General features: G+C 43.1%; 1 long non-coding RNA gene across 1 annotated transcript in view; it reads left to right on the forward strand.

Moving 5' to 3' along the window:
- Positions 1-222: 222 nt before the first annotated feature.
- The window catches only part of LOC149750773 (uncharacterized), a 184,514-nt gene continuing 172,320 nt past the window's right edge, over positions 223-12,416 (forward strand). Inside the window, exon 1 of the long non-coding RNA XR_016387616.1 lies at positions 223-349. This is a non-coding gene — a long non-coding RNA (uncharacterized LOC149750773). The remainder of the gene's footprint in view (positions 350-12,416) is intronic.

Here is a 12,416-nt window from a genome sequence, read left to right on the forward strand (position 1 = left end):
CGGACCAATCGGAAGCGAGGGGCCCCGCCCTCCGGGCCGGTGGACCGAGCTTGACCCCAGCGGTGGGCGGAGGAGGCGGGGCCAGCCGTGCGGCCGCGGAGGGGGCGGGGCCCAGGGCCTGGAGGCGGGGCCTGGGGCTGTCAGTCCCGCGCCCGCCGCCGCCGCCGCCGCCGCCGCCGCCGCCGCCGCCGCCGCCGCCGCCGCCGCCGCCGCCGCCGCCGCCGCCGCCGCCGCCGCCGCCGCCGCGGTTCCTTACATGTCGTGGCCCCGGTGGCTGCCGGCGCTGCCGACCGCCGTCCGTCGCTCCGGCATCCCGAGCCGCCTCCCGCTGTGCCGGCCCTGCGCGCAGGTAAGGCCGGCTGCGCTGCCAAGCCATCGCGTCCCCCTACTCAGCAGTGGTCCGCCGCGCGGGCGCCCCCTCCGGGCTGTGTCAGCGCCGCGGCTCCCCTTGCCTCCCGGGGGCGGTCCCGGGGGGCGGGACGACCGTCCTCCCCATCCCCCCCACACCTCCGGGCGCCGCGCCTGCAGCCGGGTCCCCGGGCCGCGCCTCCGCATCCCGGCGTGGGGCTGGTCCCGAGCACCCCCATCTCGGGCCGATTACACAATCGCTGGGGCTGGGGGCAGGGGCCCCTCCCGAGCCTCGGCCCCACACCTGTCCCCGTGCCGCGCTCCCAGGCAGAGGGCAGACAACCAGCGCGACAGCGGGGGCCCGGAAAGTTTCACTTTGTGGTCCGGGTTTGTTGACATCTGAGAGATGCGGAGAGATGGAGGCTGAGCTGCGAGGATGCGCCTTGCGAGCAGCGTTGCCTTTGCCCCGGGGTGGCCCTGGTCCAGGTTTCCTTTCCAGAAGTCCTGCCGAGAGCCCTGCTCTGGGCTGGAGGCTGCTGCAGGGCACACAGGTCTCTCTCCGCTTGTACGTTAGCGAGCCTATCCCCTAGCTTGCAGCATTCTGGGGAAAGCTCAGCCCCTCGCTCTTCCCCCTTTCCTAATTGAGCATTGACAGAACGTGTAGACGAATTTACTTAGCATTTCCCTGACACTTTGTATTTGTGAGGCGCGTTGCCATCCCTGATTAGTTAATTAACAAGGTGGGAAAGCAAAATAGATCCTGAAACGCATGGCTAATGCCTTTAGTCTAGCAACTCTGGGAACCACTGAGAGCTTTAGGCTGTTTGCGGTGAGAGATGCTTTTGGCCGAGGTGCTGCCGGTAGAGCTATTCAGTGTCTTCTGGTTGCCTGAGAAGGCTTTGGTGATAATGGCAAGGCTTTCTCTGCCTCTCCCTGCTTATACTGTTTATTAAGGGTCGCTAATCTATGGTGGGTTATTTGGGTTTCTTCACTTAAGCAAAGGAGGAATTAGAAGTGTTGCTGACAAAGCAGTTAAGGAAAACAAACAAACAAAAAAAACCCCCAAAACCCTGAGGTTCAAATAAGTTTGGATAGTTGTCTGCTTTACCAGGTTACCTCTCGTGTGCAGAAAACCTTGGCTTTTCCTGTTCTCTCCCTATCTTCCTGGTAGGACTGTATCCATCTGGGCTGGCGTTACTGGTTCTGCATTTAGTCCATAGACCTCTTGCTGCCTGTGGTTTACAAACCTGCCTAGGACATCCTCTAAGAGTGGGCTTAATTAGCACTTTTTTCTGCCCATTAAGCAATACAGCTTGAAATCTCTTGTAATCAGGCACTGTTGTAGTGTTGAATCTTTAATAATGTCTAATTCATTTTAATAGCGTTTCTATAATAATCTTTCTATTAGTATGCCAGTTCTGCAACATGAGTACTTTTAGTATAGAAGCAGCAATTTACTCGAAATATTATCATGGCAAAAACAATTCTTCAACATTTTTGCAGCCTACTACTTAGATAATTACTGCTAGAGGCTGTTAAGGTTTTTTATTCTTTGGTGAGGTAGGTGTTACAATGCTTTTGATCTATGAGGCCATTATGAGGTCATTCCTACTTGTAGAAATGATTTCAGTCACGGTGTCACTTAAATATTTTGTGGACTAATAGCATGTGAGTTTTCCCCACATGCTGATTTCTTTTTGAACAAGGAACCGAGTTAAGATTTAGTTTTGATTTGCCAGCTTAAATTTTAAGAAGGATGATATTTACTGTATTTGGGGGACTATATTAGTACTATGATGCTGATTTTATTAGCATAGGTATCAGGCGTTGTTTTGGGTGCCTTATAGATGTTAACTTATCTAATTCTCACAACAATCCTATAAGGGAGGTACTATCATTACCCCAGTTTCAGACAATGAAATTGAGGCCCAGTTGATCGACTCAGGTCACATAGTTAAGTAAACGACAGCTAGATCCTAACGTAGGCAGCCTGAGTTCAGAGTCCAAGTACTTAACCACTGTGCCATCCTGCCTCTGTAGGTTATTTTTTTTCCAGCAGGTATTTATTTCTACCTGCTGCCTGCATACACCCTGCACTGTGGGGAGAAGAGCACTTACAGTGTAATAACAAACACTGGGCTAAGAGTTCTTATTCTGGCCTTAACTCTGCCACCAACTAATCTGTGATTTTGAGGAGGGTACCTGATCTCCCTGCCTCCCATTTCCTCACTGGTGGAATAATAGCAATTGAAGCAGATGAACTAACTAGCCTTAACCTCCTGGGGAGCTGGAGAGATGAGTCAATGCATGTAAGAATTAAATTTCCTCTTCCCTAAGGCACAGTATAAGATCAAGTATCAAATGAGTGGGGTGTGTGCGCATGCGTATGTGTATGTGTCATGGAGAAGGACTGGAGGGCACACGATGTATGCTTGCCAGTGGCCACCATGCACTGCACCATGGGAGTGCGGTGGTCGAGAGACTTTATCGTAAATATTTCAGTATTGCTTTATTCTGTTGCCACCAGCATCATTCCTTTGTAATTAAAAAAATAAAAGACAAGCAGAAAAGAAGTCATGCTGTGGAAGTGGGGCAATCATGTGCTGGACAATGCAGGAGCATTCGTGGAGGACCATTTGGCATCACTTTGCGGGAGGCTTGGGGTCAGATGATGGCAGGACCTGGATGGCAGGAACTGAATGGCGGATCCAGGAGCTCCCAGCATTGTGGCAAGTCAAGGTTGAAAGGAAACTTTAAGGTCACTGCATCTAACAGCCTCCACCCCTTTCTCCCTTCACCATCTATACAATGGATGAACCCCCCACGTGTGCATACCTGTTTCACTCAGTGCTTATCCTGCTGCTGCTCGGGAACCTCCTGAGCCAGCCATTTGGTGTGTTTCACAAATCTGTGCACAGAAGCAGCTGGGATTGTATCCAGTGATAGGGAACGAGAAACCACAGAAGGATTCTGGGCCCTTCTGGATTGTGCTCTTGAAAGATCAACATCTGTGTGAAACCTGGATTAGAGGGGAAACTCTAAACCAGGAAGACAAGTTAGGAGGCCTTGGCCAGAATCTAGGATTGAGGGGATCCAGACTGAGACAGGTGGCGGCCTGGGATTGAAGAGGTCATGGACTCCAAAAGACAGAATCCCCTGCACCCAGCATCTGCCTGTCCACAAGCGTCAGAGAGGAGGAACATGTCAACATCTCTCTGGGGTCGGGTGGCGGGGGGGGGGCGTTGGGAGTGGAGCTGGGAAGTCCAGTGCTGTGGGGAGGAGAGACAGCTTTTGTATGTACATCCCCCAAAGCTGAATAACAGACTGTGGCTAGTGTAAGCCCTGTGCAGAGTGGAAAGCAGATTTTCTTTCTTTTCAGGAGGGGAGTGTACCATGGGAAACTCCCTCTGCCTAATGAAAATAGAATAGTATTTCTCCTTGGGTGTTGGAACCTCTCACACTGCTTTTTTAGCCTTGTGTTTTGCTTCTTGGCCATGATGGGAATCTGGTGGTGTTTGAAGCCATACCAGGAGGACGTGATGCTTTCTTCTGATTTCACTGGGAAATCTTTGGGGGCTTCCGTTCTCCAGTGATACCTGTTGAGTGTGTGCTGTAGAGCTACCACACCTCATGGGGAGTGCTCAGAGAGGCATTAGGAGTTTTTCTCTCCAATGCAGATTGCATGTCACTTCAGAGAAGGCTTGGCATAAAATGGTTACCACATTGACTGGAGAACAGGATAATTTGGAGGAAACAAATAAGATTTACACAGGAAGCCACAAAGACAGGAGAAATAGTTGCAAGCTTTGTAAGTTCATTTTTCTCTTGTTCCTTTATGTATTTCTGGCTTAGGATGCGACATTTCTTCAGTTCTGTATTCATATTTACAAATTTATAAGTTGAAATACTTTGTCTAATAGTGTATGTGGAAATAACCTGTATAATCTCATTTTTTTTTTTTTGCCAGGACAATATTGGCCTTGGTTTTCCACTATCTTTTAGACTAGTGGTTTTCAACTAGGGGCGATTTCGCCTCCTAGGGAACACTTGGCAATGTCTGGAGACATTTTTGGTTGTTGCGACTGGGGACAGCATACCTGCTACCGGCATCCAGTGGGTAGAGACCAGGGAAGCTGCTGAACATCCCACAATGCACAGGATGGCCCCCCAAACAAGGGATTGTTCAGACTGAAATGCTCATAGGGTTGAGATTGAAAAACTCCACTTTAGATGTTAAAAACATTTCTTATTAGGAGCATATTGAGGCTAGAGGGAAGAGGAAGAAGAGGGAAATATAAAGTGTTCCTTGAGTCCTTGCAAGTGATAACAGCACCCTCCCTTCTGACAGGCAGGAGGGAGAAGCAGCTAAACAAGCCTCCGGAACACAGGCGTTCCTCTGCCACCCAGGAGCTATTTCCATAACTGGATTGCTCAACACGGTAGTTTGGAACAGGAAGTAGAGGCCCTTGGAGTGGGAGGAGGCTGTCAGGGTAATTTGTGGAGGCACAAGGGTTTATAGGCCAAGAAGGGAAGCTGGGTCCTGCCAGAATAATTCTGAAAAGTTCTAGGAAACTTTTCTAAAGGTGGTTTTGTTGAGGACACTGCGTGTAATGCTTCAAAGACACAATCTCTGTCCTGGGAGTACAGGAACCCTGTAGGCTGTCGATCTGAGCACTTCCCGGATTCTTCCGTGTCTAGACACAGAGTGGAGAGTGAAGAGCGCTTGGTTTTGTTTTCAGGTTGTAGCTGTGTCCTCCTGCAACCTTTCTTTCAAAACTTTTACATTATGGAAAATTTTATCATGCCTTTCTATGGTGAGGGCGACTCCTAGTCTATTAATAAGAGTTATCTACTCTGTGCCTCTATTATGCACCAAGCACTTTACTTATATTGATTCCATTCCTTAGAACCTTTCTGGGTAGGAATTAGTATTCCCAGGTTGTAGATGAGGACACTGAGTTTTGGAGAAGTTAAGGAAAGCTAAGAGGTAGCATTGGGTTTTAAGCCAGTTTGTTTGATTCCAAAGCCCTAATTCTTTCCATTAGGCCTCGTCTCTCATGGGTAAAATTGGTGGGAGTTTGTACCAGGACTGGTAGAGAAAATGAAGGCAGGTGCTGTGAAAGGGGACCGAGAGCTCTGGTTCCCCCAGCTAATGAAATCTTCACACTGAACCCCCTGGGAAACATTGCTCTTGAGGGTGATAAATTACCTGTGTCCTATTTTTGAGCTGACTGTATAAAACAGAATTGCACACGGGTAGCCCTGAACCAAATTTGGTTAGCAGATGTGTTTTATTTGGTCTGTGCAGTGTTTTATTTTTTAAAAATTGGATTAGTTGAAAGTGGGAGATTTCACACTACAATTTCCAAATTGCCAAATTTCTTGGTTTCTCTTGAACCATCAGAAGATCTGGCAACGGTGGGTCCACATTCCTCCTTGGCAGTAGTTAGTTATAGTAGCCACCCCTCTTTGGATGTAGCAGAGACTCCCTAGTTTGCCATCTTTACCATCCTGCCCAATTCACTCATTTATATCACTTGCCAGGACTCTGAAGGCATTTGTTAGAGGCACCCTTGTAGAAGTCACACCCGTTCTCTCTGCCAGTGTCAGGGATGTGTTAGTGGAGGCTTGTTCTGTATCTGAATTAAAGATCCCCAGCATCTTTCCCATTTGTAAAGAGTCTGGAGAGGGTGACTCTACTTGGCATGTGAACAGACCCCACCCACCGTCTATCCCCCCAACAGTGGCTAATTGGACTCTGGAAGGGTTCTTGGACTAAGGCAGACCAATCTGATATTTGGGATTTAGACACCAAGCTGAGGAACCTCAGGTGGGAAGGACTTGTAGACTCAGGCTGAAAATGGTGATGTTGGAGGTGGCTGAGTGAGCAGAGAAGCTGGACGGCAAGTAGTGAGAGACGGTGTGGCAGCAGAGATAGAGGAGCTGCCCAGTCTCTGCTTTCACTCTACTTCCTGCAGTTGGGTTCCTCTGTAGCTACAGCATTCATTCAGTGACACTTACTGTGCACTTACTATAATGCCAAGCACTGTTTAGATGCTTGTGATATATCAGTGAACAAAAACAGACAAAGGCCCTGTTCTCATAGAGCTTATATCTTGGTGGGGGAAAGCAAACAACGCCAAACAAAGAAGCAAGTAAGTATAAAATATGTAAGGTGGTGATAAGTGCCAAGACGAGAAATAGACTGGGTAAGGAGACATGGAGTGGATGTGCGGGGTAGCGATGCTGTGTGAGAGAGGTTGTTCAAGGAAGACCTCCTGACATAGTGATATTTGAGCAGAGATGTGAATGAAGTGAGGAGTGAGCCATGAGGGAACCTAGGGGTGGAGCAGTTGAGCAAGTGCAAAGGTCCTGAGGTGGGAGTATGCTTGACCTGTTTGGAAAACAACAAGGAGGATATGGTGGCTAGAATGCAACAATCATGGGAGAAGGGGAGGGGGAGGGAATTAGAGTCTCACAGCCATGCTAAAGACTTTGGATTTTATTCTAGTGAGGTAGGAAGCCATTAGAAGATTTTGAGCATAGGTGGCATGAGCTGGCTTATGTCTTAAAAATGTAAATGTTGCTGTTTACAATGGCCAAGACATGGAAGCAACCTAAATGTCCATTGGCAGATGAATGGATAAAGAAGATGTGGTACATATATACAATGGAATATTACTCAGTCATAAAAAAGAATGAAATAATGCCATTTGCAGCAACATGGATGGACCTAGAGATTATCATACTAAGTGAAGTAAGTCAGAAAGAGAAAGACAAATACCATATTTTATCACTTATATGTGGAATCTAAAATATGACACAAATGAACTTATTTATAAAACAGAAACAGACTCATAAACGTAGAAAGCAAACTTATGGTTACCAAAGGGGAACAGGGGTGAGGGGAGGGATAAATTAGGAGTTTGGGATTAGCAGATACAAACTACTATATATAAAATAGATAAACAACAAGGCCCTACTGTATAGCACAGGGAACTATATTCAGTATCTTATAATAACCTATAATGGAAAAGAATCTGAAAAAGGAGATATATATATATATATATATTCTCAGTATAACAGAATCACTTTGCTGTACACCTGAAACTAACATACCATTGTAAATCAATTATACTTTAATTAAGAAAAATAAATGTAAATGCTGTATGGGAATAGACTGCAAGGCAGCTAAGGTGTATTCAGGACAACTAATTAGGAGGCTATACAATAGTCCAGATAAAATATAATGGTGGCTAGGACTAGGGTAGAGATGGAGGTGGTGAGAAGTGGACAAGATCTGAATATATTTTGAAGGTGGAGTTGACAGGAATTAATGATGTATTTTTGTACTGGATATGAGAGAGAGGAGTCAAGATGATTCCAACCTTTGTGTATAAACATTATTGCAATAGTTGGCATTTCCCCCTCTCTTCCTTGAAAATATTTAGAAGCAACAAGGAAGGTGAAAAAATAATAATGAAGATTTTGTAAACCCCATTTCCAGCAAAATTAGGAAAGAAATTTAATCTGTAGACTTCAAAATGTGTGTTAAGACTGTCCCAAATAGATGAGATCAGGTAGAAGCCACGTGGGGAGAACTGAAGGGAGGCAGCACAGAGATAGCAAGAGACACCAGCAGCAGTAGATCTTAGAAAGTACCAGAAAAGTCATATTCTTTAAGGTGAAAAGTGCACCCTGATGTGAAAAAGCTATATCCCTTGCTTACAGCAATTATTGTGAAAACTGGATGTACAGCTGGTAGAAGAAACCCTCCTGGCATAGTTCGATTCAAAGTTGTGAAAGAAGAAGGGTTGTATAAAGAATCACATAAGCAAGCTGCCATATATGTAGGAAGTATTCTGTCTTTTTGGCAGCAAGGAAAAAAGAGAGTCTTTGGGTTGTAAAATACTTCAAGGAATGAAATATTTTAAAAAGAGGTAAATAAGTGGGTAAATGTAAATGTAGGAAAAATTGGCTTTAAGGTAGTTCCAGGTTGCTGGTGTTCCCTGCCCCCTCCCCTCCCCTGATACCTGGCAGAATCAAAGATGAATCTTCTCTAAAGGAAAGCATCTTCCTAGTTTTCCAGGGCCAATGAGCAGTACAGTCAGAAAGAACAAAGCACATGAGGAAACAAAACATGATGAGAGAACTAGCAGATGTAACTGATAGAAAGAAAAAAAAAAGACTCACAAATTCTTTATGTATTTAATCAGAGACAAATAACTATGTTTATTATGTTCATAGAAATAAAAGCAAGCTTGTAAATATTTTCAGGGAATGGGTAACAGTTAAAAGCAACTTGGCAGGTTTGAAAAAGACCAAATAGAACTTCTAGAAATAAAAATATAAAACTGAAATTTAAAAACTTAATGGATTACCATTAGGTAACATATTAGGTAAAATCAAAGAGAGACTAGTGAATTGGATGATACATTATAAGAAATTATCCAAAATGATGCATAGGGAGACAAAAATACAGAAAATATGGAAGAGAGGTTAAAAGACATGGAGGATAGATCAACTATACTTCAATAAATTTTTAAAAAAGACATGGAGGATAGACTGAGAAGTTCTAATGTACATTTAATTGGAGTACAAAAAGGCAAGGGAGAATGGGTAGAAGCAACTATTTGAGGAGATAATGACTGACATTTTTCCAGAATCAGTAAAACATATCAAGCCAAAAATTCAAGCAGAGCACCAAAGGCAAAGAGAAAATTCTAAAAACATCCAGAAAAAAACACATTGCCTTGAAAAGTGATTTCCACACTTCCCAATACCAACAATGGAAGCCAGAAGACAGTGGAATGATTTCTATAGTGAACTAGCTGATAACCTAGAATTCTATGCACAGAGAAAATATCTTTCAAGAAAATGGCAATGTAAAGACTTTTCTATATAAAGAAAATGTAGAGTTTGCCAACACTTTGTGAGTTTGCCTCCCTAAAGGAAATCTTCACTGATTTTTCCTTTAGGCAGAAGGAAAGTGACTCCGGTGGTGAAAGCTGAGAGCTAGTAAGGGATGAAGTATTTTAAAAATAGGTAAATATGTGGGTAAATGCAAATGTAGGAAAAATGAAATATAAAATAGAATTTTAATATCTTATGCATTAAAATATAGAGAATTGAAAATAAGACAACAATGGCATACAAATTAAGAAAGGAGTCTAACATCCTGATATTACCTGGAAGGAGAGTAAAGATTAATAGTCATTCTTAGACTAATAAGTTAATAATATATATTGTATTTTCTAGAATAACCAGGGAAAGAATAGAAGCAGAGTGTATAGCATCACAGCTAGTCAAGAAAGGCTTATCTACAACAAAACTGTAGAGAGAATGAAAGTGAAAGGATGGGATACTGTCAAAACAATAAGCACAATATCAGATAAAGCAGATGTTATGGTTAAAAACATCACTAGGGGTAAAAAGTTACTTTTACCAGGAAAAATATCAGTTTGAAATATTAAATATGTTAATAACATAGCATAGTATGTAAAGGAAAGGATGACAGAACTATAAGGAGAAAGAGAAAGACCTGCAATCATAGCTAAGACATTTTAAAGGAGAACTAGGTCAGAGGACTTGCCCTATGGATATCAAGTCTTATAATAAAGCCATAGTAAGAACAACAGAGTGAACTTGATTCAAGAATAACCAAACAATCCAACAGAACAAAATAGGGAGCCCAGAAGCAAACCTGTGCATTTATGGACTCTTTATGTATTGCAAAGTATGCATTACAGATTAACACTGAATTTTCCAATAAATGGGTACTGCGACTCATGGATATGCATATGGAAAAACATCGTCTGACTATCGTATATAATACATGAAAATCAATTTCAAGGGGATTTGAAAACTTAAACAGGAAAGGAAAATCTATAAACATTTTGATAATACAAGAGAATACCTTCATGATCCCTGCATGGGAAGGACTTCTTAAATAAGATGCAAAAAGCAAACTTAAGAAAGGATTGAGAAAATTGATTACATTAAAATTAAGAACTTATTTTAATTAAAAGCTACTATGAAAAGAAGGTAATAATTAATTACAGCACTGGAAAAGAAATATTTGAGCTTCACAAGGACAGATACTATGTCTATATTATTCATCACTGTACCCCAGCACCTTGCAGAGTACCTAAAACCAAAGCTTCAGCACCCAGGGTACTATATACTAAGTACTTACAACCATTCCCAAATGATGAAGCTCACCTACAGAGCAGAATCCACATCATAAACCACAAACATTATTCCTTTATTGCTTTCTTCTGCTGCTGTTCACTCTTTAGAAAATAAGAGGAGAGAAAATAGGGGTGGTAGCTTAACCAGCCCATTGTTTAAAAATATTCAGTGTAGAAACTATTTGTTTAGGGTTGGGCAGATTGCTGAGAAGATTATATAGAAATATGAAACAAGGATTCTTCCTGGAGGAATTTACACTCTCGTTGGGAGATTGGCAAATAGGAAAAGATACTTGACAAATCTGGACCATTTAAAAAAATGTTATTTATGCTGTAAAGTATATAGGAGGACAGAGATAACACTGCCAGATGTGATAATTGAGAAGGATATCATGGAGGAGGGAAGATTTGATCTGTGTGTTGAAGGAGGGTAAATTTATGGATAGGAAGAGAGAAAGGGAGAAAGTATTCTAGGGGAGGAATGAGGATGAAATGTGCTTTGTAGGCAAGAAAAATTTAAGGTGCTTTGGGGGAACAGGCCCATATGACCAGGGTAGAAGGAGACAGATTATAAGTATAGATTCTTTCAGAATAAATATGAGTGAATAGCTGGAATTTTTTTTAAAGAATCATAGTGATGTAAACATAAAAGTCCTACTACTTATGAAAAGTGTATCCATAGATAAAGTAATTAAACCCCTTTGGTGTTGGCAGAGGAATTGTAATCAGTAATTGTGGTGGACATCTGTGGATTCTGATGCCCAGCAGCATTCACTCTTTTCCTGCTTGTGGGACCCCAGCCTCCAAGGATGAGTCGCCCACGGAGGAGAGCATAGCAGAAAAATGGAGAGAAACTGCATCTAAGTGACATTATTGGAGTCAAACCTGGTTTTCCTTTCATTGCTGAAGTTGATTTGAGTTGGGTTGTCTGTTAATTGGAATTAAAAGAATCAAAACTGATACAAGAACAGACAAAAAGATCAGGAGTACAGAGTGGAGAATTCAGAAACAGGCTCATACACATACGAGAATTTCACCTTACTGGATACTACTCTGTCTTCTTTGCTATGGATCCTCTCTTCCCGATTTCTGAAGCTAGAGTATCTCAGGGCTCAGGCTTCATTCCTAGATGAATTTATCCTGTCCTGTAGTATTAACTATCTATTTGTGTGACTCCTAAGTTTGTATTTCTGGTTTTCATCATTCTTCTGAGATTCAGACCCATATATTCACTTGCCCACTTGCATTCTCACTTGGGTGTCTAAGAGGATCTGAAACTTAACATGTCCTGATTCCCAACCTCCCCTCCTCCAAACCTGCTCCCTTCCCGAAAAGGCCCCTAGAATGGCACCACCATCTTTTTGCTCAGGCCAAAAACCTAGGAGTTATCTTTGAGTCTTCTCTTTCCTGTAACTTCCACATTTAGGCCATCAGCAAGTCCTCTTCAAACTTTTTTGACTCCACCTTCAGAATATAGCCTGGATCTGACTACTTCTTATCCGCGGTTCCCACCATAGTCCAAGCCATAACCATCCTTTGCTTGGATTATTGCAATAGCTCCTAACTGACTTCTATACTTCCATTTCTTCCTCTTATGGTCTCTTCTACACACATTTGTTAGAGAAATCTTTCAAAACATGTCAGATCATGTTACTTGCCTGCTCAAAACCATTGTTTTCTCATTACATTTAGAATATCCCAAATCATTACCATGGTCTGTAGATCACTGCATTATTTGGCCCCTGCCTAGGTTTCTGAATACATCTCTGCTTCTCTCCTTCTCACTCACTCTGCTACAGTCTCACTGGCCTTTTTGCTCTTCCTGGAACATGCCAAGCACATTTCTGCTGTGGGGCCTTTATACTTCTTCCTTCTGGT

The sequence above is a fragment of the Delphinapterus leucas genome, chromosome 1, assembly GCF_059928025.1.
Source record: "Delphinapterus leucas isolate spDelLeu-1000000601 "Yukka" chromosome 1, BTC_Dleu_Yukka2, whole genome shotgun sequence".
NCBI classification, from domain to species: domain Eukaryota; kingdom Metazoa; phylum Chordata; class Mammalia; order Artiodactyla; family Monodontidae; genus Delphinapterus; species Delphinapterus leucas.